Raw genomic sequence first — 23,825 nt, 5'->3', positions numbered from 1 at the left:
GTAGCATACCCCGATCCCCAGATTGAGCCACTATTGGAACCTTAAATTCTAGCAAATTTAGGGTCCCATGAGTAGAATGATTCTGTGAACACTTCTAAAATACATCCACAAATCCTGATTGAATAAATTTGCAGTCCATCAAGCACCTCAAATATTTTGGTCTATATGCCTTCTGCACCTTTGATTCAGTTCCTATGAAATCTATTAAGTATCTCATAAACTTACTTATTCAAGAAAGAAATCATATCCTACAAAGAAAATGAAAGTTGTCTTATCGGCATAAGTTACCCCGATAAGATCACCTGAAGTGAAAAGGGGTGCATTTTGATTGGTACAACTTATACCGATGAATCCAATGGCGGTTTCCTAGGGTGAAAATGGTTGGAAAGCGCTCAATGAGTTACATCAATGAGGATGGTCCAGCTGGGCTCAAGGAAGGAAATTCGAGCTAATTATGTTACCCCAAGGAACGCAAAACAGTGAGCAAGAGAAAAGAGAAGCCTGTAGGATTCAAGCATAAGGTGTTATCCCACATTGGTTGTGGGGAGAGAATATTTTGCATTTAAGTGCAAAGACACACACAATGATAGTGTCGAAAGATAAATAGCTTTTGGCATGAAGGAAGCTTGGTGATCCAATGGACCCCACGTGCATGCACACATCTCGAGGAAACTGAAGTTTTACAGACTAGCAAGGATGAGAGCTAAAGGTCGAGTAAGTTGGGCAAATCAGATGGTGATCACGGATAATCCAACAGTGGTCGCTATGGTGCAAGGAGAAACAACTCCCCAAATACCGTCGCGGCTTGGCGACAAGGGGGGGACAGGTCCAGTGGCAGATCCAGGTGACAAATAGGTGGATCTACGAGTCAAGAACAAGGTGACACGTGGCAGGGCATCAAAGAAACATGAGAGATTTCCATCGATAACTTGTTATCGATCAAACATAAGAGATCAAAGGAAGATTTTCTTCTTTCATTGAAAGGGGGAGTTTCATTGATACTGGTACAAGGGCCGGATAGTGAAACTGTTTCAATGGAATTCTAACATCGATAAAATAATGGAGAGACTTGGCGATGAAAGGATTTCATTGAAAGCAAGATTTCGATGAAATATTACATTGACGTGGACACCTGAAGTAAAACTTTGGCAAAGATGAAGATATTGATGAGACCAAGAGATACATCGACGATGATGTCAGTTTCACCAAATTAAAGAATGACTATCGATGGAATATGATATTTCGGGGAAACATAAATTGAGTCATTTTGATGCCCAAAGAGACGACCCGACAAGGGAAGCAAGGTGCGGACCATGAAGAAATACTTATCAGGGTAACGTACATCATCGGAGAAACATTTTCAGAGTTGTGTTGATGCTCAATGGGAAAAATGCCATAGAGGGATAGAAGGTGAATGTATCGGAATAACTTGTTTCGATGGACATAAAGGAAAAAGTAAAACCCAACCTAGGGAGGATTCATCGGGATGAATTGGTCCATCGAAAGAGAGATGAATATGTTGTGTCAATGCCCAATGGAATGATTGGGGAGACCTACGTCGATAAAGTAAAAAGGACTTCAGATTGAAATATTCAAAGGGACAAAACCCGAAGGCATTGCACTAATGATAAACATGTTGGGATTAATTAAATGCTTCCAGTGGTTAATAAAATATAATCAAACGTCCCAAAGGATGTACCTCTTCGAGAAGGCATCTTTTGGTCTCATATATATAAAAGAACTTTTGTAAGAAGAGGAGATGAGAATAAGATTTTTAGAATAATAACTTTTGAGACATTTTGTACTTACAGAAACTTGTATCAATATAATTAGTTGCATTTCTTTCTATAGTGTTACAGATTAATGCTTTCCTGTAGGCAGTTCTTTTGTGGTATTATTTCAGAGAGATAAGGTTACATTAAAATCTTCATAGTGAAGTTTATTTCCTTGTTGTTATCAGTTTGAATAAAGAAGTGCCTGTGAAATATAATTGTTCCTTACATTTCTTCCCTGAATGGTCTCCTAGGATAAGGGTTAGGCTCATTTAGGCAAACTATTGAAAAAGTTGATTAAAACAGATCTATTGGAGGAAGGATAACTGACAGATTCATCTGGAGGGTGGGTTTAAACATTGTCCCATAAGAGTTACACATTAAGTCCTGGTGGAAATTTAGACTCAGTAGCCCAATAAAAGGTAAGGCACTGATCATTTGAGAGCGAAAACCTTTTCAAATCAATTACACTTTTACTTTCAAGCATAGAATAGTTTCCATTAGGATATCAGGTAGGAATAGGAGTAACATAGACATTTAGATTTATAGAATAGATAACAAAGACCGAATAGCTTCCAATAAACGATAATCTTGAACTCATCTGCTATATCTCTATCCTAGAACCCAATGCCATTCTGAGGTAGGAGTCAAGCTTGAGTAAAATCACACAATCTTCTATAAACAACACTAAGTGAACAACTAGTGAATAGGTACACCTGCCTAGGTCTTTCAGAGCTTAAAGTGAGAGATTTAATAACTCTATAGTTGACCAAGTCAGTTGGGGAATTTAAAGATAGAACTTGGCATATTCTTAGAATCCTCCAATCTACTGATTTGAGATCAAACAGGTTCAATAGGAGATAAGTTGGATAAGCAAAGAGTGGGCATAAGTTCAAGCAATCAAGCATTCATTTCTGACATTGAGCATTCTCAAGTCTCCCTTCAAGGCTAGGTGTTACATTCAAGTCAAGGATTCAACCATTGAAGAGGAGATCCCTTTCAACATTAAATTCCATACAAGAAAATCTACCTACATTCTATCTACAACCTCCCTTGAAGTGAATTACATTTCAGTCTTTCATTTACATTTACTTTCAAGTACTTTCTTTCATCATTTAGTTAATTCCAAAATTGAGGTTTGACTTGAAGGCAAACCCCCAAGCCCAACCCCTTTTCCTCTCTTTTTTGTGTGTAGGTTGTAGGTGCATAGTTGTGTTTGCATATTCAAATTCCATTTGTAGAGGCATAAAAACCCTTTTTGTTTAACGGATTTTTCAGAGGATTGTGTGCACTTTCAGCACGGTCCCGACAACTTTTCCTCAAATTGGCAGGGCGACTTCATCTCGACATATTACCATGTGCACTTTCAGAACAATCCCGACAAATTTTCCTCAAATTCACAGGGTGACTTCATCTCGACATATTATAGCCAGATCCAAGTGCACAACTTCATCTCACACTTTTATTTCAAGTTATAATCAGTTCTTTGCTACTTTTACACTTAGTCTCACAACATATAATTCAACAATTTTCCATTCTAAAAGAGGGGTTAGCTTGTCACTTCACACCATTATTAATTCATTTACTATTCAATCTCTTCCCTAAGAGATTAGATCTAGTGAATTTCCCCCCTCTTTTAATGTAATGTGGATAAAGTGTTTGAAGGGAAATCTGAAGTGAAACATTCATCTCTCGTTGGAGGGAAGAAAAGATTTCCTCTTGATCTCTCCATCATTCAGTTTTCCCCACATCACAAAAACATAACATCATTTATGGCTAAAGTGAATGAGCTTTCCATGAACATCGGATGTGTCAGTGGAACTCTTGAAGAAGATGAGATTGTTGCTAAAGTGTTGAGATCATTGCCTTCTTCTTACAAGCACAAAGTAGCTTCTATTGATGAAATCCGAAGTGTGACTACTGTGACCAGAGACATGTTGGTTAGAAAGCTTTCTGCATTTGAGCTAAGCTAATTTGGAGAATCAAATTGTAAATCTGAGATTGTATTCAAAACTTATATATCTGGGAAGTAGAAGTATGACCTGGGAGAAATTTCATGTTGGGTATCCAGATATGAAAGAGAGAAGAGAGAGATGGAAGAGAAAGAAAGAAAGTTGGATGAGCTCAAAGCCCTTATTTCTCGAAGATTGCCTAAAGGAGCCAATAAGTATGATAAAAAGTTACCTTTGAAATGTTTCTCTTGTAATAAGATAGGTCATTTTGCTTCTAGGTTCCCTAAGAGAATATCTAGATATGATAAGCATGATAAATTTGAAAGGCATGATAGATCTAATAAGTATGATAGATATGAGAAGCATGAAAATAATGATAAGCCCTATAAGCCTATTCGGAATTTCAAATATCAGAAGAGATGTTATTATGTTGTTGGTGAAGGTGTGAAAGATGAAGAATCAAAGAATGGGAATCTAGAAGATGAGTTTGTACTTATTGCTAGCAAGGAAGATGATCTAGTACTAGTGGATTCTACAAGCTGCATTGTTGAGGAGAAAGCTTTGGCTACTAAGATTGAAGAGAAAGATGAATGGGTTATTGAAAATGGTTGTTCACATCATTGACAGGTGATAAAAGTAAATTTGTGAGTATGGAAAGGGATGATGGTGGTATCGTGAGATTTGGAGATGATAAAGCTTGTGTGATTCATGGTAGAGTTTCTATATCTTTTAATGGTAAGCATAATACTGATGATGTCTTGTATGTTGAAGGTTTGAAGCATAATATTTTGAGTGTTGGATAGACAGTTAACAATGGATATGATTTGCAATTCAAGAATGGTAAATGAAAGATCCTAAATGCCTCTGGTATAGAGATTTCATCAGGGACTAAAACTAAATGTAACATCTTTCATTTGAATGCTAGTGAGAAAGTTGTTTGATTGCTCAAATTGATGAAAGTTGGTTGTGGCATAGAAGGATGTGTCATGTTAATTTTGACTACATGATAAGGATAATTTCTACTCAAGCTGTTAGAGATTTGCCTAAAATTATGAAGCCATCTAATCGGATATGTAAAGAATTTCAATTGGGAAAAGCAAACAAGAACTACATTCAAGAGTAAGTTGTATACATATAGTGGATTGTTAGATCTAGTGCATACTAACTTATGTAGTCCTACTAGAGTGAGAATCATGCAGGGTGATAGATATTTCATGTTGTTTATTGATGATTATTCTAGGATGATGTGGGTTACCTTTCTAAGGGGGAAATCAGAAGCATTTAATAAGTTCAAGGTATTCAAAGCTAAGATGGAGGATGAAACAGGGTTGAAGCTAAAGTGCCTGAGATCTAACAGAGGAGGAGAATTTACATCAGGAGATTTTGATACATTTTATGAGAGGAATGGAATTAGAAGACAATTATTTGCTCCTAGAACCCCTTAGCAAAATGGAGTTGTTGAAAAAAAGAATAGAACCATTTTGGATGTTGTCAGGACCATGTTGATTGAAGGAAATGTTGCACAAACCTTTTGGAGAGAAGTTGTTGGCACTGTTGTTTACATATTCAACTAGGTGCATATAAAAGGTGACTCCAATAAGACTCCTTATGAGCTATGGTTTGGACATGTTCCTACAGTTAGATATTTTATATTTTTTGGAGTAAATGTTATATCAAGAGAGATGAGGATATAGAAAAGTTTAATGTAAGATGCGATGAAGGAATCTTCTTGGGTTATTCTACTAAGAGCAAGGCCTACCTGTGTTACAATAAGAGACTGAGAAATATAATAGACAGTGCAAATGTGAAGGTCGATGAATGTCCTGAAAAGTAGATCAGAGTATGCGGATATGAATTTGATGATGAAGATTCTATTTCAAAGCCTATGTAGACTAATATCTTAAAGTAGATTGATCCGGTAGAGATAGGTAATCCAGATATCGTTGCTAGGGGTGAATAAGTTCAAGACTATAGCAATCAGAATAATCAGAAGACTCCAAGGTATGTAAGGTTGAATCATTTAGAAAATCAGATTATTGGTGATAAGAATAAAGGTGTGATGACTAGGAGAAGGATTGTTGTTGAAGAAATATGTTTGATTTCAAAGATTGAGCCTAGAACTATTGCAGAAGCATGTAAGGATGAGAATTGGATAAAATCAATGGAAGAAGAACTCAATCAGATTGAGAAGAATAACACTTGGGATCTTGTTCCGAGACCTAAAGTTGAATGTTATTGGCACTAAATGGGTGTTCCAGAATAAACTGAATGAGGTTGGTAAAGTGGCTAGAAGCAAAGAAAGATTGGTATGTAAAGGGTGTTCTTAGATGGAAAGAATTGACTATGAAGAGACATTTTCTCCGATGGCTAGAATTGAAGTTGTTAGATTGTTGTTTGCACATGCTGCTTACAATAATTTCAAGGTGTACCAAATGGATGTCAAGTCATCTTTTTTGAATGGTGATCTTGAAGAGGAAGTCTACATTGAGCAACCAGATGGATTTTCTTTATCAGATGAAGGAGATATGGTATGCAAATTGAAGAAAGCACTGTTTGGACTAAATCAAGCCCCTAGAGCCTAGTATGCTAGATTGGATAAGTATTTGATGAAGTTGGGATTCTGTAAAGGTACTGCTAATAGTAATTTATATAGTTTTAAGTTTGATAATGATAACATTTTGATTGTTGAAGTCTTTGTTGATGATATCATTTTTGGAGGATATGATGATCTGAGTATGAAGTTCGCTGATGATACGCAAAAGAAATTTGTCATGTCTATGATAGGTGAGATGAAATTCTTCTTAGGATTGTAGATTACACAAATTGACAAAGGTATTTTCATTTCTCAATCTAAGTATGTGAAGAAATTGTTGAAGAAGTTCGGGCTAGATGATGCTAAACTTGTTGGAACTCCTATGGTGACTAGATGCAAATTATCTAAGAATGATGAATCTCGAAAAGTTAATCAGACTTTATATAGATCTATGGTTGGTGGATTTCTACACTTAAATTAGACTAGACCGAACATTATGCATGTTGTTTGTCTTTGTGCTAGATTTCAAGTTGATCCTAAAGAGACTCATGTTACTATTGTGAAGAGGATTTTTTAGATAATTGAAGGGGACTGTTGATTATGATTTATGGTATCCCAAGAATGATAATTTCCTATTATGTGCCTATACTGATGTTGATTGGGTAGGTGATGTTGATGACCAGAAAATCACTACCGGTGGAGCTTTCTTTTTGGGAAAGAAGTTGATTTCATGGTCCAGTAAGAAGCAAGATGTTGTATCTCTATCTACTGTTGAAGATGAATACATTGTTGTTGCTAGTAACTGTACTCAGGTAGTTTGGATGAAGAAAATGTTGAAGGCTATTAGAGTTATTTAAGATGAGCTTACTATTATATATTGTGATAATTCAAGTGCTATCAATATTTTCAAGAATCTGGTACTACATTCTAAAACAAAGAATGTATCAAGTATCATTTCTTGAGGGAGAAAGTCAATGATGAAGAAGTCAGATTGGAATATGTATCTACAAAGGATGAGATTACAAATACTTTCACTAAGCCTTTTCCTAAAGATACATTTGCCTATTTGAGAGAAAAGTTAGAACTAGATACATTTAGTTGCATCAATCCGGTGGATTTTAGAGCCTTATCTTTTTATCTGGGTTGATGAGTTGGTACTGCTACTTAGCCGGAGTAGTCAGTATGTGGTTCATATGATCAATTGTGAGTTTATCCTAAGGGGGAGATATTGTCCTTCTTAGAGGATGACTTTTGGGGAAGAGAAGCAGGAATTGTATTATGTCTATGGCATTGTTGTCAAAGGGGGAGAGATTCATGTGAAAAAATGTTTTTATCTTTGGAGCTTTGTGTGCATGATCTTAGGGGGAGTTTGTTGGAGATTATTGGTGTTGATTCATTCCTTTGCATTGATTTTTTTTCACATTCATATGTTGTCATCAATGCCAAAGGGGGATATTGTTGAATATTGTTGCTACTAGGATATGTTGTTGTCATTAATGTCAACATATTCTTGTGTTTGGTGTTCCAGTGATTGTAGAGAATTGATTTGTTTTTTAGTTGTAAGGATTGTTTTTTAATCCTGGGTTGTGGTCTAGCACATGTAAAGCCTACGGGCTCATGTAATTCATCAAATATCATAAGGATTGCTTTCATTTTTATTTTCACTGGTTATATCATGTGTTATATCTACCAGTTGGGTTTGCTCTTTTTGTTTTATCGATTATACCTTGTGTTGTGTTACCAGTTGCCGATATCTTGCATGGTGTTTTGTGTTATGGGCCACAAGGTGGGGTTTCCTTCACTGGATCTCCTTACCTTTACTACGTCAAATTATATCTAGTATCTTTATTTCATTCTTTATTGGTTTCAGTGATTTGAAAGTTCACTTGATCTTATCATTTGATCTGGTTTGAGGTTTGGCCTCTCTATTCTATAGTTGGCAGAGTTTGGTATTTGATCCATTGTGCTCTGGTATGATCATATATTTGGTTTCAGATTTGGGAGAATATTTTTGACATTAATGTGTATCTATATTTCAAAGGGTTCGTGATTTGGTCCTCTGCAAGTTATCTTTCTAGTCTAAATTGTTGTTGTTAAGTGTTCTTGAGTGTTAGCATGTTGATCGATGAAGATTTGAATAAGTGGTGTTAGTGTAGCTATTGCAGATGGTTCTAACATTCTTGTTGGTGTTTCCTAATCATGTTCTATTTGTTTTGTTGGTTTGCATTGATCCTTGTGCACGGTATTTGTGATTTTGTTGATCTAGTGATATTCTTCTTGTTTTGTGGTATTTGTGGTGGTGTAACATGTTGCGGATGATCTTGGCAAGATTTATGGTGGTGATGTGTGTTTGGAGATTTGATTTAGGTCCATGATATGTCGTCTATGGCATTGTATTGGTCTTGTGGTTGATTTATGTATCGTGTGGTGTAATTTTGTAATTAAGGGTTGAGGGTTTGGCTGACCTTATTGTCAAGGTTGATGATCTGTATAAAAAGGTGTTATACTCATGTAATTTGGATGTTGATGTGGTGTCTGTATTATCAGAGAGTGGTGTATGTGTGCATAAGCAAATTTATCTTTCGGTATGGTGTATTGAGCTGAGATTGTTGCAAGGAAGACAAATATGCTTAACTGAAACTATCATCAAGCATTAGTAGATGCTATCTTTGCATTTCATGTAATCCGAGTTGTAGTCCAAATATTGTTGTAAGGTAGTGAACCTTCCCTAAGGGTTGGAGCCTTTTGGGTCATTATATTTTGAGCAGTGAGCTCTAAGCAGTGTGTTGTAGGTTCCCACCATGGTTTTTCCCTTAAACGGGTTTTCCACGTCAAAATCTTGGTGTTGTGTGTGATGCAATTATTGTCTTTATCTTTATTCTTGCTGTAGTTGATTGAAATCTGAAGTTGTGCTTAAATTGTATAATCTGATGAAAACTTATTCACCCCCCCTCTCAGTTTTCCTTCATTGTTGTTGCCAGCAAAGTCAACATTTTTGAATGGAGAATTGGAAGAAGTACATATTGAGAAATGGATGGATTCAAATTGTCAGATGATCTGGATATAGTTTGCAAATTAAAGAAGGTATTATATAGACTTAAACAAGCACCTAGAGTGTGGGATGCAAGATGAGACAGATATTTGTTACATCAAAATTTGAGGAAAGATACCGCAGACAAAAATCTCTATTTCAAGGATGAAGACATTAAGTTGTTGATTGTTGTTGTTTATGTTAATGATATTATCTTTGGAGGTAGTGATGGCTTGTGTAAATAATTTGCAGAAGAGATGCAAAAAGAATTTGTGATGTTTGTGTTTGGAGAAATTTCATTTTTTATTAGCCTTCAAGTTACTCAGTTGGATGGTGGAATCTTTATCTCTCAAGCTAAGTATGTTAAAGAGATGTTAACAAAGTTTGATATGGATAATTGTAAACCTATTACTACCCCTTTATCTATTGGATGCTAGTTAGACAAAGATGATACATCTCCAAATATTTATGCAAAGAAATATCAATCTATGATTGGAGGACGATTATATCTTACCACTTCTAGATCGAATATTATGCAAGCTATATGTGTGGTTGAAATATTTCAAGCCAGTCTAAAGAAAACTCATGATCAAGTAGTAAAGAGAATTTTAAGATATTTGAAAGGAACTCGGGATTTTGGATTATGGTACAAGAAAGATGGATATTTCATGTTGAAGGCATATACAAATGTTGATTGGGCCAAAAGTGTTGATGAGGGGAAAAGTACCAGTGGTGGTGCATTCTTTATGGGAGACAAATTGGTTTCATGTATGAGTAAGAAACAAGAATATGTATCATTATCAATTGCAGAAGCTAAATATATTGCCGCAACATCTTGTTGTACTCAAGTTTTGCGGATGAAACAGAATCTTGAGGATATCAAATTAGTATATGATGAAGCTATTCATATCATGTGTGATAATATTAGTTCTATAAACATTTCAAAGAATCCAGTTATGCATTCAAGAACTAAGCATATTTCAATCCATTATCATTTCTTTAGAGAGAAGATTGTAGAAAAGGAAGTTAGATTGGAATACATTTCTATATCAGAGGAGATAGGAGACAATTTTATTAGGGCATTGGCAAAGGATACTTTTGGTTATCTCAGGCAGAAGTTGGGGGTTATTGCCCCTCCTTTTTGTAACTAGATGCATTTTTCAATGGTGCATCTTTCTAGGGGAAGACTTAGCGCTTATCCTTGTCTCCTAGATTGATGTTGATACACTTAGGATGAGTAGTGGTGTGAGTTGGTCAGTATGGTTTTCCAACACCCTTTGTCATTATTTTCAAAGGAGGAGAGAGTATTGGTGTAAGATTTGAGAGAAAGTATTTGTGTAAGATTTGAGAGAAAGTATTTCTGTAAGATTTGGGAGAAAGTATTGGTGTAAGATTTGGAGAGAGAGTTGTTTTGAGAATATTTTTGGGGAGAGAGAGTTTTTAATTGGTATTGTTGTTTTGGTGTTGCCTTCAAGGACAAAGGGGGAGATTGTTGGAGATTGTTGATAGAATGAGCTTGTACGGTTATCTTTGATATCAAAACTAGTTATCTAGATATTGGATATTGGTCTATGCTTTTCCAAACCTTAGTTATCTAGATGGTTGTTGGTCTAGATATTATTTTGGTGTTGGTTATGTCATTCTATATTCAAGATGGTCTGAAATATTTTTGGTGCCCTCTACATATGTTGTTAATTTCATTGCAGTTTAGTGGATCATATTCTTTTGGTCTAGATATGTGTTGAGATGTTTATTTGGTTCTCACCTTGGTGTGTGGAGATTCACATGGAATATATTGCATTAGAAATGGTCATATGGAGAACTAGTTGATTAGATCTATCTACACATTATTCTTTGTAATGCCCTTTGGAATATGTGTTAGCATGCGTGTATTGTAGGATCATTCATGGAATGATGCATTGCGATATGTTTTGGTTCCCATTTTCTCTTGGAGTGGACCAGTCTAAGTATTTTAGGTTTGGGTGACTTATTTTGTGTAATATTGATTATTCTATTTTGGTTGACCCTCAATTAATTTTTTCAATGTTGAATCTCATATTTAAGATGTGTGTATTGATGAGTTGAGTGTGGATGACAAGTGAATTGTGTGAGAAGTTTATGTGATGATTTGTAAATAAACTTGAATGTGTGATGATTTGAAAGTCAGTTTGAGAAGAGATTTGAAGGTGATGTATTGTACAATACAATGTATGGTGTCCACAAACATTATCAGAGATGTTTTCCATGATGTTGGCTACTTGATTAAGTTGTTCAAGGATGATTTCATGATCAAGAAAATCCTTCTCATTTTCAGTTCAGCTATTTTATTCATTGTTGATTGACAGTGAGTCCTTTGACAATAGTTTGTATCTTCTCATGAAGAAATGTTCTGCAGTTGTGCAAGTCCTATTTGTATATTGCCTAACATTGTGTGCTTAGTTCTGCAAGTCCTGTAGGTGTTGGTGCTCCTTTGTTGCATGCCTAAAATGTTGTAAATATTGTTATTCATATTATGGGTTAGATTCTCACAGTGGTTTTTCCCTGTTTGGGTTTTCCATGTAAATATGGTGTCCATGTGTTTATGTGTTTATAATTGATGTGTTGATGGTTAATGTACTATTTTTAAATAATTTGATTAATAATTGTTTTTGAAGTTTTAGATTGATTAACCCCCCCTCTCAGTTTTGTTTGGTGTTCAACAAACTCATCCCTTTAAATTTATCCTAGAAGAAAGTTCCTAAAACATCTTAATCCACCCTAAACCATCTTAAACCATCTATAATCATCATTAATATACACCAAACCATTTATTACCATTTCTAATGTATTAGATGGATTTCACTAATTTCATTAAACTTAATTTAAATTCCATAATCCACTAGGAGTTATGTTGGCCTTATAATGGAATTGATTATGTGTTGCATTGATGTCAACACTTGTTGTTATTGTTGTTTACTAGCTTCTGATAGGTGGATTGGATTGGAAGATAATCAGTTGATTGCCACTAGTATGATCTGGTTGATGGAATATGTTTGTATGAATGGTTCATATGCTTTAGAAGTATGTTTCAGTCAGTTGGTATTGACTTGATGATCGGATGCTATCTTATGTTCCAGTAAGCTTGTTTTATTGATCGAGTAAGGGTTTCATCGACAGATCTTTATTGAAGATATTTGATGTAATGCATAAGTGGTGTTGGTGCAACTTCTAGAAGGGATTCAGGATGTTGATGGTGATTGTGTTCATACCTCAACTTCTAGGTGTCATTGCTTTGGCGTGTGTGGATCTAATTTAGGTCTGGTGCTATGCAGGTTATGGACCAGTTTGCATGTAACATGTTGGTGGATCCTCTGATGCACTTTCGGGATGTTTTATTGATTGGATGATGTTTGTTTGGCCTTAGGCCGACATGTGTTATGATTTTATTTCAGGATTATGTAATGGATCTATTGTATTATCATTTGTGTGGGCGACCTAATTGGTTAGGTCTCAAGTTGGTATACATATATTTAAGATCTCATTGTAGATCAAGAAGTATGGGCAAGGAGTGAATAATGTAATAATTATTTGTGCAAAGTATTTGGTCGATCATAGGTGATTGAGTTGGGTTTATGTAAGATGTTTTAGACGTTCGGTATTGAGCTTAATCAGAACTGTAATCTAGCATGTTTGATGCTATCACCAATAGTTCTTCTTTCTGGATCGTAGTCCAAACATCTTGAGGTGGTTGACATCTATGTAGTCAGTGAGACTCCATTGTGATGAGCAGTGTGCTCTAGGCAGTGTACCTTCTTGCATGTGCAAGCCCCTATTGTAATCATATACTTGCTACAGAAGTATCATTTGACTATGGGTAGGGTTTACCACTGTGGTTTTTCATCATTGAGGTTTTCCACATACAAATCATGGTTTTGTGTGTTATGGTTGCATGGTATTGATTCTTTGATTTTCATTTATTCTCTAATGCTTAATCATTTATATTGGTATAAGGTTTTAAGTGCTTTAATTCACATAATCTATTAATGACTGATTCACCCCCCTCCCTCCCCACTCTGAGTTGTTCACCGGTTATCCTAACAATTGGTATCAGAGCTTGGTCCTCTTTTTATAGAAGCTTAACTGCTTGAGGAAGATCTTATGGAAACAAATAGTTCAACTCATGTTTTCTGGAAGGACAACCCTATGCTTGATGGAACAAACTATGGAGTATGGAAGATTCAGATAGAGACTCATTTAAGATGCATTGGAAAAACAATTTGGGAAATAAATCAAAATGGTTACACTCCTCACAATTTGACATCTGGCCTTCCTGCACCAAAAAACTTGGAGAAGAACATTGAGAATGATTGCAGAGCTAGAGAATCCCTATTAAGCACCATATCGGATCAATAAATCATGGGACTATCAGACAAATCATCAGCAAAATCTATGTGGGACAAGTTGGAGATTCTGAATGAAGGTGATCTTATTGTTAAAGTTGCAAAACTTGAATGCTACCGAGTAAGATATGAAAGATTAAAGATGGAAGAAGATGAAATAATTTTTGCATTCATGGAAAGGGTTAATGAAATTATATTGGGAATTTAGTGTTGTGGTGGATCTCTGAGCAGGGAAGAGATTGTTTCAAAAGTGTTAAGGGTTTTTCCACCGGCATATAGAGATGAAGGTAACTACAATTAATGAGATAAGAACCATGCCTAATTCCTCTGTGAATAGAGATACTCTTGTTGGGAAGATATATTCTTTTGTGCTTGAAGAATTTTGTCCTCTTGGAGCTACAAAGGTTGATATTGCATTTAAGACATCTACATCATCAATCGGCAAGTAAGATTGGAAAGTTTTGTATGCAAAGGAATTGGAAGAGATCAAGAAAGAAGATGAAGAGCTTGAGAAACTTGAAGTCCTATTTGCTAGAAGGATACCTAGAGGTCCATCAGGAAGTAAGTATGAAGGAAAATCTCCTTTCAAATGTTTTGCATGTAATAAGATATGTCATTTTGCATCTAGATGTCTTGAAAGGAATTGAAAATTGTAAGAAAGAGAAAGAAGATACTTTAAGCCTAACCCTGAATATCAAAGAAAGCCTAAGTATAGGAAATACAAAAACAAATCATGCTACTATGTTGATGAGGAAGGAGTAATTGATGACTCAGAAGAAGAACCGGCAAGATATTTAGCTTGTGGATCCGGCAATGGAAAAGATTGGGTATTTTATGCTATGAAAGAATGAAGAAAAGGCCCTTGCGGAAAAATTTTAAGACACAAATGAATGGGTAATAGATAGTGGATGTTCTCATCATATGACAGGTGACAAAGGAAAGTTTCTAACCCTACAAGAATTTGATGGTGATCAAGTCAGATTTGGTAATAACAAGGCATGAATGATCAAAGGAAGAGGAACCATTTCATTAGATGGTAAGCATAACACTGATAATGTCTACTATGTTGAAGGTTTGAAGCATAATCTTTTGAGTGTAGGACAATTGGTAGATAGAGGATTTCAATTAAAATTCAAGGATGGAAATTGCAAAATCATTAGCAAATCAAGTTTGGAGATTGCAACCGGTACATAGACAAAAGGTAACATATTTCATTTGAACTCTGGTGAAAAGGCATGTTTGATTGCACATATTGATGAAACTTGGCTATCACATAAGAGGTTATGTCATTTAAATTTTGATTGCATTGTAAAGATCAGTTCAACTAAGGCAGTTAGAGATTTACCTAGGATTGTGAAGCCTCATAATCTGATATGTAAAGAATGTCAAATGGGTAAGCAAATCAAAACTTATTTTAAGAGCATACCTAATAAATATAATGATGATCTTGATTTGATTCATACTGCCCTATGTGGTCCTGCTAATACAAGAAGTTTTCAAGGTGATAGATATTTTATGTTAATCATTGATGACTATTCTAGAATGATGTGGGTTGCTTTTCTAAGGGAAAAATCTTAAGCCTTTGAGAAATTCAAGATATTTAAAGCTATGGTTGAGACAGAGATAGGAATGAAAATCAAGTGTCTAAGATCATATCAAGGTGGTGAATTCACATTCGGTGAGTTTAACAGCTATTGTGAGAAAAATGGCCTTAGGAGACAATTATATGCACCCCAGACACCTCAGTAGAATGGCATTGTGGAAAGAAAGAACATAACCATTTTGGATGCAGCCAGAAGCATGATGATGAAAGATAATTTGCCTCATATATACTGGAGAGAAATAGTAAATACAGTAGTTTATACATTCAACAGAGTTCATATCAAAGGAGATATAGATAAGACTCCTTATGAATTATGGTTTGGTCATTCTCCTACTCTTCAATATTTATGAATCTTTGGAAGTAGGTGTTATATCAAAAGAGATGATTCCATTGGAAAGTTTGACCCTAGATGTGATGAAGGAATATTTCTTGGTTATTCAACTAAAAGAAAAGCATATAAATGTTATAATAAAAGATTGCAGATAATTGTGGAGAGTGCTAATGTGAAAGTGGATGAGTAGTATAAAGACCAAGCTAAATCTTATGACTGTGAACCGGTAGTGGAAATGATCATAACTGAACTAGTAGTGCCTGTACCGAAATACAATACTAAACCAATTACCCCAACATCATTAGAAAACTCAACTGTAACTGAAGAGCAGCACAAAGAACCTAAAAATCAAAAAACACCAAGGTATGTAAGGCTAAATCATTCTAAAAATTAGATCATTAGAGACAAAAACATGGGAGTTATGACAAGGAGAAGGTTGGAAAATCAAGAGGTATGTTTCATTTCTCATATTGAATTGGCATCAATAATTGAAGCTTGTAAAGATGAATGTTGGATGAAAGCTATGGAAGATGAATTAGATCAGATAGATAAGAACAATACTTGGACTTTAGTTCAACGACCTAAAAATAAGAATGTTATTGGAACTAAATGGGTTTTTAGAAATAAACTGAATGAGGATGGACAAGTTGGAAGAAACCAGGCTAGATTGGTTTGCAAAGGATATTCTTAGAAGGAAGGAATTAATTATGGTGAAACTTTTGCACCGGTAGCTAGAATTGAAGTTGTTAGACTATTTCTTGCTTATGTAGCCTATAAGAACTACAAGGTCTATTAGATGGATGTTAAGTTTGCATTTCTAAATGAATAACTTGAAGAAGAAGTATTTATTGAGCAACCAGATGGATTTTTACTGACAGATGACAAAAATATGGTTTGCAGATTAAGGAAAGCCCTATATGGACTCAAACAGGCTCTTAGAGCTTGGTATGCAAGGTTGGATAAGTACCTTTTGAAGCTTGATTTTATAAAAGGTAATGCTGATAGTAACCTATATTATAAGATCACTAATGATGATATTCTGATTATTGAAGCATTTGTTGATGATATCATTTTTGGAGGTGAAGAAAAATTATGCATGGAATTTTCTGATAATAGGCAGAGTGAATTTGAAATGTCTATGACTAGAAAAATAAGATTTTTTCTAGGTTTGTAGATTACTCAGACTGAAAAAGGCATATTTATCTATCAAACTAAGTATCTAAGGGAATTGTTGAAGAAATTTGGTATGGAAAATTCTAAACCGGTTAGTACTCCTATGGTTACAAGTGAAAAATTGTCACTTAAGGATGTATCCCCTTCAGTAAATTCTACAAGATATAAATCTATGATTGGTGGTTTTCTATATTTAACTTAGACTAGACCGTATATAATGAATGCAGTCAGTATTGTATCAAGGTTTCAAAGTAATCCAAGAGAAAATCATGAAAGTGCAATAAAAAGGATATTATGATATTTGCAAGGAACAACTGAATGTGGTTTATGGTACCCTAAAGATGATGTTTTTACTTTATGTGCATATACATATGCAGATTGGGCAGGAGATGTTGATGACTGGAAGAGCACTTTCGGTGGAGCATTCTTCTTTGGGAAGAAGTTGGTTTCATGGATTAGCAAGAAGCAATCATGCATTTCTTTATCTATTGTTGAAGCTCAATATGTTGTAGCCGCAACCAATTGTACTCAATTTATATGGATGAAGTAGATGTTGAAGGATATTCAAGTGAGTTGTAATGATCTGGTAGTTATCCATTGTGATAACTCTACAGCTATTGAGATATCAGAGAATCTAGTATTTCACTCCAAGACTAACAACATATCAATCAAGTATAACTTTTTGAAGGAAAAGGTGGAAGCAAAAGAAGTCAGATTAGTTTATGTGGACACTAAAGAACAGATAGCAGACATCTTCACTAAACATTTGTCTCGAGAATCATTTGAGTAATTGAGAGACAAATTGAGGGTTTTTATTCCTCCAGTAGGAATTAATTGATGCAGTTGTGCATCAATCTGGTATGCATTATCAGAGCTACCTTTTTCTCTGGATTGATGAATCAATGCTACTACTAAGGGGAGTAGTCAAACTTGAGTTTTAGAGATATTTATTCTTCTTGATTCTTTGGCATTATTGTCAAGGGGGGAGGAATATATGTGAAAAACCATTGTTATTTATTGATTGCACTCCTTAGGGGGATTTTGGCAGTATTTGGTCTTTTTTTTTAAGTTTTGGTTCAGAGCTTCATTGCTATATCATTTCATGAGAGATTGTTGGTGGTCTTCCACTGGGGGAGACTTGTTTGGCATTTTCTTGGTACTTGACTATTTTTCACATCTAGTGTTGCCATCAATGCCAAAGGGGAATATTGTTGGCCATATAATGGAATTGATTATGTGTTGCATTGATATTTTGTCATTGATGTCAGTACTTGTTGTTATGGTTGTTTACCGACTTCCGGTAGGTGGATTGGATTAGAAGATAATCAGTTGATTGCCACCGGTATGATCTAGTTGATGGAATATGTTTGTATGAATGGTTCATATGCTTCTGAAGTATGTTTCAGTCAGTTGGTATTGACTTGATGATAAGATTATATCTTATGTTCTAGTAAGCTTTCTTTATTGATCTGGTAAGAGTTTCACCAAGAGAGATTTATTGAAGATCTTTGATGTAATGCATAAGTGGTGTTGGTGTAGCTTCTAAGAAGTGACTCAGGATGTTGATGGTGATTGTGTTCATGCCTCGACTGATTAGTGTCATTGATTTGGCATGTGTGGATCTAATTTAGGTCCAGTGATATCTACGCTATGGACCGGTTTGCATGTAACATGTTGGTGGATCCTTTGATGCGCTTCTAGGATGTTTTATTGATTGGATGGTGTTTTTTTGGCCTTAGGTCGATATGTGCTATGATTTTATTTCAGGATTGTGTAATGGATCTATTGTATTATCATTTGTGTGGCTGAACTAATTAGTTAGGTCCCGAGTTGGTATAAATATATGTAAGATCTCATTATAGATCAAGAAGTATGGGAAAGGAGCAAATAATGTAATAATCATTTGTGCAAAGGATTTGGTCGATCATAGGTGATCGAGTTGGGTTTATGTAAGAGGTTTTAGACCTCCGGTATCGAGCTTAACCAAAACTGTAATCTGGTATGTTTGATGATATCATCGATAGTTCTTCTTTCTTGATTGTAGTCCAAACATCTTGAGGTGGTTGACATCTCTGTAGTCAGTGAGACTCCATTATGATGAGAAATGCGCTCTAGGCAATGTGCCTTCTTGCATGTGCAGGCCCCTATTGTAATCATATACTTACTGGAGAAGTATCATCTGACTGTGGGTAGGGTTTCCAACCGTGGTTTTTCCTCATTGAGGTTTTCCACATACAAATCATGGTGTTATGTGTTATGGTTGCATGGTATTGATTCTCTAGTTTTCATTTATGCTTTAATGCTTAATCAGCTATACCGGTATAAGGTTTTAAGTTCTTTAATTCACATAATTTGTTAACAACTGATTCACCCCCCACTCTTAGTTGTTCACCAGTTATCCTAACAAGTTGATCCATCCCTTTAAATTTATCCTAGAAGAAAGTTCCTAAACCATCATAATCAACCCTAGAAAATATCCCTATACCTTCTTAAACCATCTTAATCATCCCTGATCTACACCGAGCCTTCCTTAACCATTCTTAATACATTCTAGATTTAACTAATTTCCTTCCCTATTTTTAAATCCTTAACCTACCAGGAGATAATCCATCCCTTTAAATTTATCCTAGAACCAAGTTCCTAAACCATCCTAATCCACCCTAAAATATCTTAAGCAATCCCTAGTCATCCCTATTTTAAACCAAACCATCATTAACCATTTGCAGTCCATTCTAGATTTCGATAATTTTATTGGACTTAGCTTTAAATCCTTAACCCACTATAAGAGATAATTGATCCCTATAAATTTATCCTAAAACAAAGTTCCTAAACCATCATAATCCACCCTAATCCATCTCTAAACCATATGAAACCATCTCCAATAATCCTTAAACATTCCTAATGCATTCTATATTTCATTAATTTCATTGGACTAAGTCTTAAATCCCTAATCCACTCTATGATATAATCCAATCCTTTAATTTTATCCTAGAAGAAATTTCCTAGTCCATCCTAATACACCATAAAACATCCCTAAAACATCTTGAACCACCCCTTCTCATCCTTAATATGAAACAAACCATCCTTAACCATTCCTAATCCATTATATATTTAACTAATTTCCTTAGTTTTAAATCCCCAATCCACTAGGAGATAATCCATCCCTTTAAACTTATCCTAGAAACAAGCTTTTAAACCATCCCAATCCACCCTAAATGATCTTAAACCATCCCTAGTCACACTAATATACACCAAATCATTATTAACCATTTCTAATCCATTCTATATTTCATTATTCTCCATCCTTAGTTTTAAATCCCTAATCCACTAGGAGATAATCCATCCCTTTAAATTTATATGAGAAGAAAGTTACTAAACCATCCTAATCTATTCTAAACCATCTTAAACCATCCCTAGTAATCACTATTCTATAGAAAATAATTCTTAACTATTCCTAATCATGTATTTTTCAAGGCGAGATAACTTATAAATATTTATTTATATTCATTATATGTATTGTACACACATGTATGTTGAACACTTTAATAACCATTTTTTCTCCTTAATAGTTCATAATTACTTGGAAAATTCAATAAATATTTGTTCATGTCTTCAGATATCAATTGAGGAGAACTCAGATGGCATTAGAACAAGTGATAATGAAAATATCAAAAATCTATTTTTTTGTTATTTTTTATGTTCTAATTAATCACATTTTCAGAGGCCTTTAGAGAAAAAATTGGGGTTTAAACTATTGTATGCTAAGATAGAACCGAGCACATGGATCATTGACTCTGGATGTTCAAATCATATGATCGGTGATAAAGATAGGTTTATTAATCTCAAGAAATATGATGGTGGATCAGTGAAATTTGTCGAAGAAGATTGAGTAGTTATTCGAGGTATTGGAATTTTTTTATTGATGATAAGTATAAAACTGATGATGTTTATTATGTTGAAGGATTAAGACATAGTTTGTTTTAGTGTTAGTTAGATGTGTAGAAAAGGTTATGAATTTTGGTTCAGTAGCACCATAAGTGTGATTAGAAAAGAAAAGACTGGTAGAAGGGTTGTAGAAGAAGTTAGAGTAGGTGGAAATATATACTATACCAAAGATAAGAGAGAAAACTATAAATATTTTCTAGCACAAAAGGTTAAGATTGTTCTAACAATTATAGAGAAGACAAGTAATCCAAAAGAGAAAAAGGAAAAGGAAGGAAAAGAAGAAGAAGAAGAAGAAGAATCAAAATTTCCTGCTAAATATTTTCAAAAAAACCATATAATTGGAGACAAGACAAAAGATGTGTACACATGGAGGAAGATTGCAGAATCTCAATAACAAGCTAATTGATATTTTCTATCAATGACTAAGATGAATACTTATGAAGAAGATAGTAAAGATGAGAGTTGGGTAAAATCGATGGAAGTAGAACTAAATTAGGTTCAAAAGAACAAGACTTGGGAACTAGTACCTAGACCTGTAGACAAGAATGTGATAGAAACTAAATGGGTGTTCAGGAAAAAGCTTAATGAGAAAGGACAATTTACAAGGAACAAAGAAAGACTGGTATGTATAGGTTACTCCTAGGTAAGGCATAGACTTTCAAGAAACTTTTGTTGTGATAGAAAGGATGGAAGCTATTTGTATGTTTCTTGCATTTTCTGCTTACAAGAATTTTAAAGTTTTTCAGATAGATGTCAAATCAACATTTTTAAATGGATAACTGGAAGATGAAGTTTACATTGAACAAACGGATGGAATCAAATTGACAGAAGAACTAGATATGGTGTGAAAACTGAAGAAAACATTGTATGGACTCAAATAAGCACCTAGAGCCTAGTATGCAAGATTAGACAGGTATTTGTTTCAACAAAATTTTAGGAAAGGTACATTAAACAATAACCTTTATTTCAAAATTGATGGAGCTAAGTTGTTGATTGTTATATAGTTTATGTGGATGACATTATATTTGGAGAAAATGATAGTTTATGCAAAGAGTTTGCTAAATAGATGCATAAGGAATTTGAAATGTCAATCTTTGGTGAGTTGTCTTTCTTTCTTGGGTTACAAGTTATTCAATCTAAAGATGAAATTTTTATCTCACAAAGCAAGTATGTGAAAGAGATGTTGAAGAAATTTGGTTAGATGATTGTAAACCAGTTACAACTCCTTTAACCATTGTGTGTAAGTTGAGAAAAGATGATGAGTCTCCAGAGGTTGAACAGAAGAAGTACACATCGGTGATTGGTGGATTGTTGTATTTGACTGCATCCAAACCAAATATCATGTAGGTTGTTTGTCTAGTGGCTAGATTTCAAGCAAATCTAAAGGTGACACATGAGAAAATGTGTCGAAAGTGAGGTAAAAATGCATGAACAATGAGCTACACTTATTGGATCGAGCCGTGAAGCATGTACATCAATTCAAAATTATTATTATCACAAGAGACCACTTGATATCACCATCCTCAATACCATCCTTCCCTAGGGGTTGATTCATTGAAGCTTGATCATTTCAATACTAATGGAGATCCTAATGTGCACATCGATTTGTTCATGACCATGTGTGGTGACTACAAAAATCTAGATTTCATCTTGCTGAAACTACTCTTGCATTGTCTTAAGGGGATTGTATTAGAGTGGTATAGTTCATTACTAGATTAGTTTGTCTAGAAATCTGATTAGATTATGTATTTGTTCCTCAAATAGTTTCAAGCTAACATTGGTAGTAGGGTCACCATCACTAAACTTGTTCATTGTAAACAAAAGCCGAATGAGAGAGTTAAAAATTCCACTTCTTAGTATCAATCTATGTCTACCAGGATCCCCTTTTCCTTACCAGATAGTGACTTGCAAAGGATGTTTATAAGAAATCTATGGTCATAATTGAGGGAGAAATTATCTCTTAGTTGCTAACAAAACTTTTCTAATATGTGTTCCACACTTACTGACTAATAGCATATGATGATAGTTCAGAGAATCTTCTTCGAACCCTCGTACTAGTACTTTCACAAGCATGTCCATAGAATGTGGCTAATGTCATAGCTACTCCTCCAATAGCTTCTACATAAGAACCACAATGCAATAGAGTCTTCACTAAGTTGAACAATTCCTATTTGAGCATAATGCAAAGGTTATTGAAAGACAATCTCATAACCCTTCTAAAGATTAGACCTCTACCTGACAACAAGTCATACCCTCATTGGTATGATGGTTCTAAGTTTTGCCAATATCATAGTGTGCCTAGTAATGACACTGAGTGTTGTTATTGTCTTAGACATATAGTCCAAGACCACATCAGTAATGGAGCTATAAAGGTCAGTGACAGAAAACATAAATCTAACAAGTCTGTTAATAAGACCAACAATGAGTTTCAAATCAACATAGATACTTTCCCACTACATTAATCCAAATTTATTTATGCATTAGATTTAGTGTCGAATGATTGCCCTTATATTAACATGGTTACTATCACATTGATGATGAAGAATCATCCCTGGTTCTTGGCAATCTTGCATCAACCAAAAATATTTCTTTTCTGTTTGTTTTATGTTTTGCAGTTTTAGCAATTCATTCTGCATTTTCTTGCATTGACTCACCAGATCTTATGGAGTTGGATTTTTATTTAGGACATGATCATATTCCTTATTCCTTAATCATGGAGCATTTGGATCATTTTTTGGCAAGTTATCGATTGCGGATTCTGAGACAGTTTTCTGGCACTAGAACCATTTGGACCTATTTGCATTGGTGAATCTATCCGATCCCTTTCGTAGCTTACAGAGCCCTGTGCATTGATTCCAATGTTCTTTGGCATGTGTCTGACCTTCCCTTTGATCCACACTTCATCCTTTGGATTTTCTAAAGGAATGTCTTTGGCAGAGGCCAACCTATTGGTTTTACACGTTTGATCTTGTTCTTTGGCATTTGATTTCTTTTGGACCGACCAGATATTCTTGGATCATATAAATCATTTTAATTGAGCATTAGAAGTATATAAAAAGGAAATCATATAGAATATAATAGATAGATCCTAGGTTTGGAGATCCGG

The sequence above is a fragment of the Cryptomeria japonica genome, chromosome 3 (genome assembly GCF_030272615.1).
Source record: "Cryptomeria japonica chromosome 3, Sugi_1.0, whole genome shotgun sequence".
Taxonomy (NCBI): domain Eukaryota; kingdom Viridiplantae; phylum Streptophyta; class Pinopsida; order Cupressales; family Cupressaceae; genus Cryptomeria; species Cryptomeria japonica.
The sequence above is the reverse complement of the archived record's forward strand: the minus strand, read 5'-3'. Positions refer to the sequence as shown.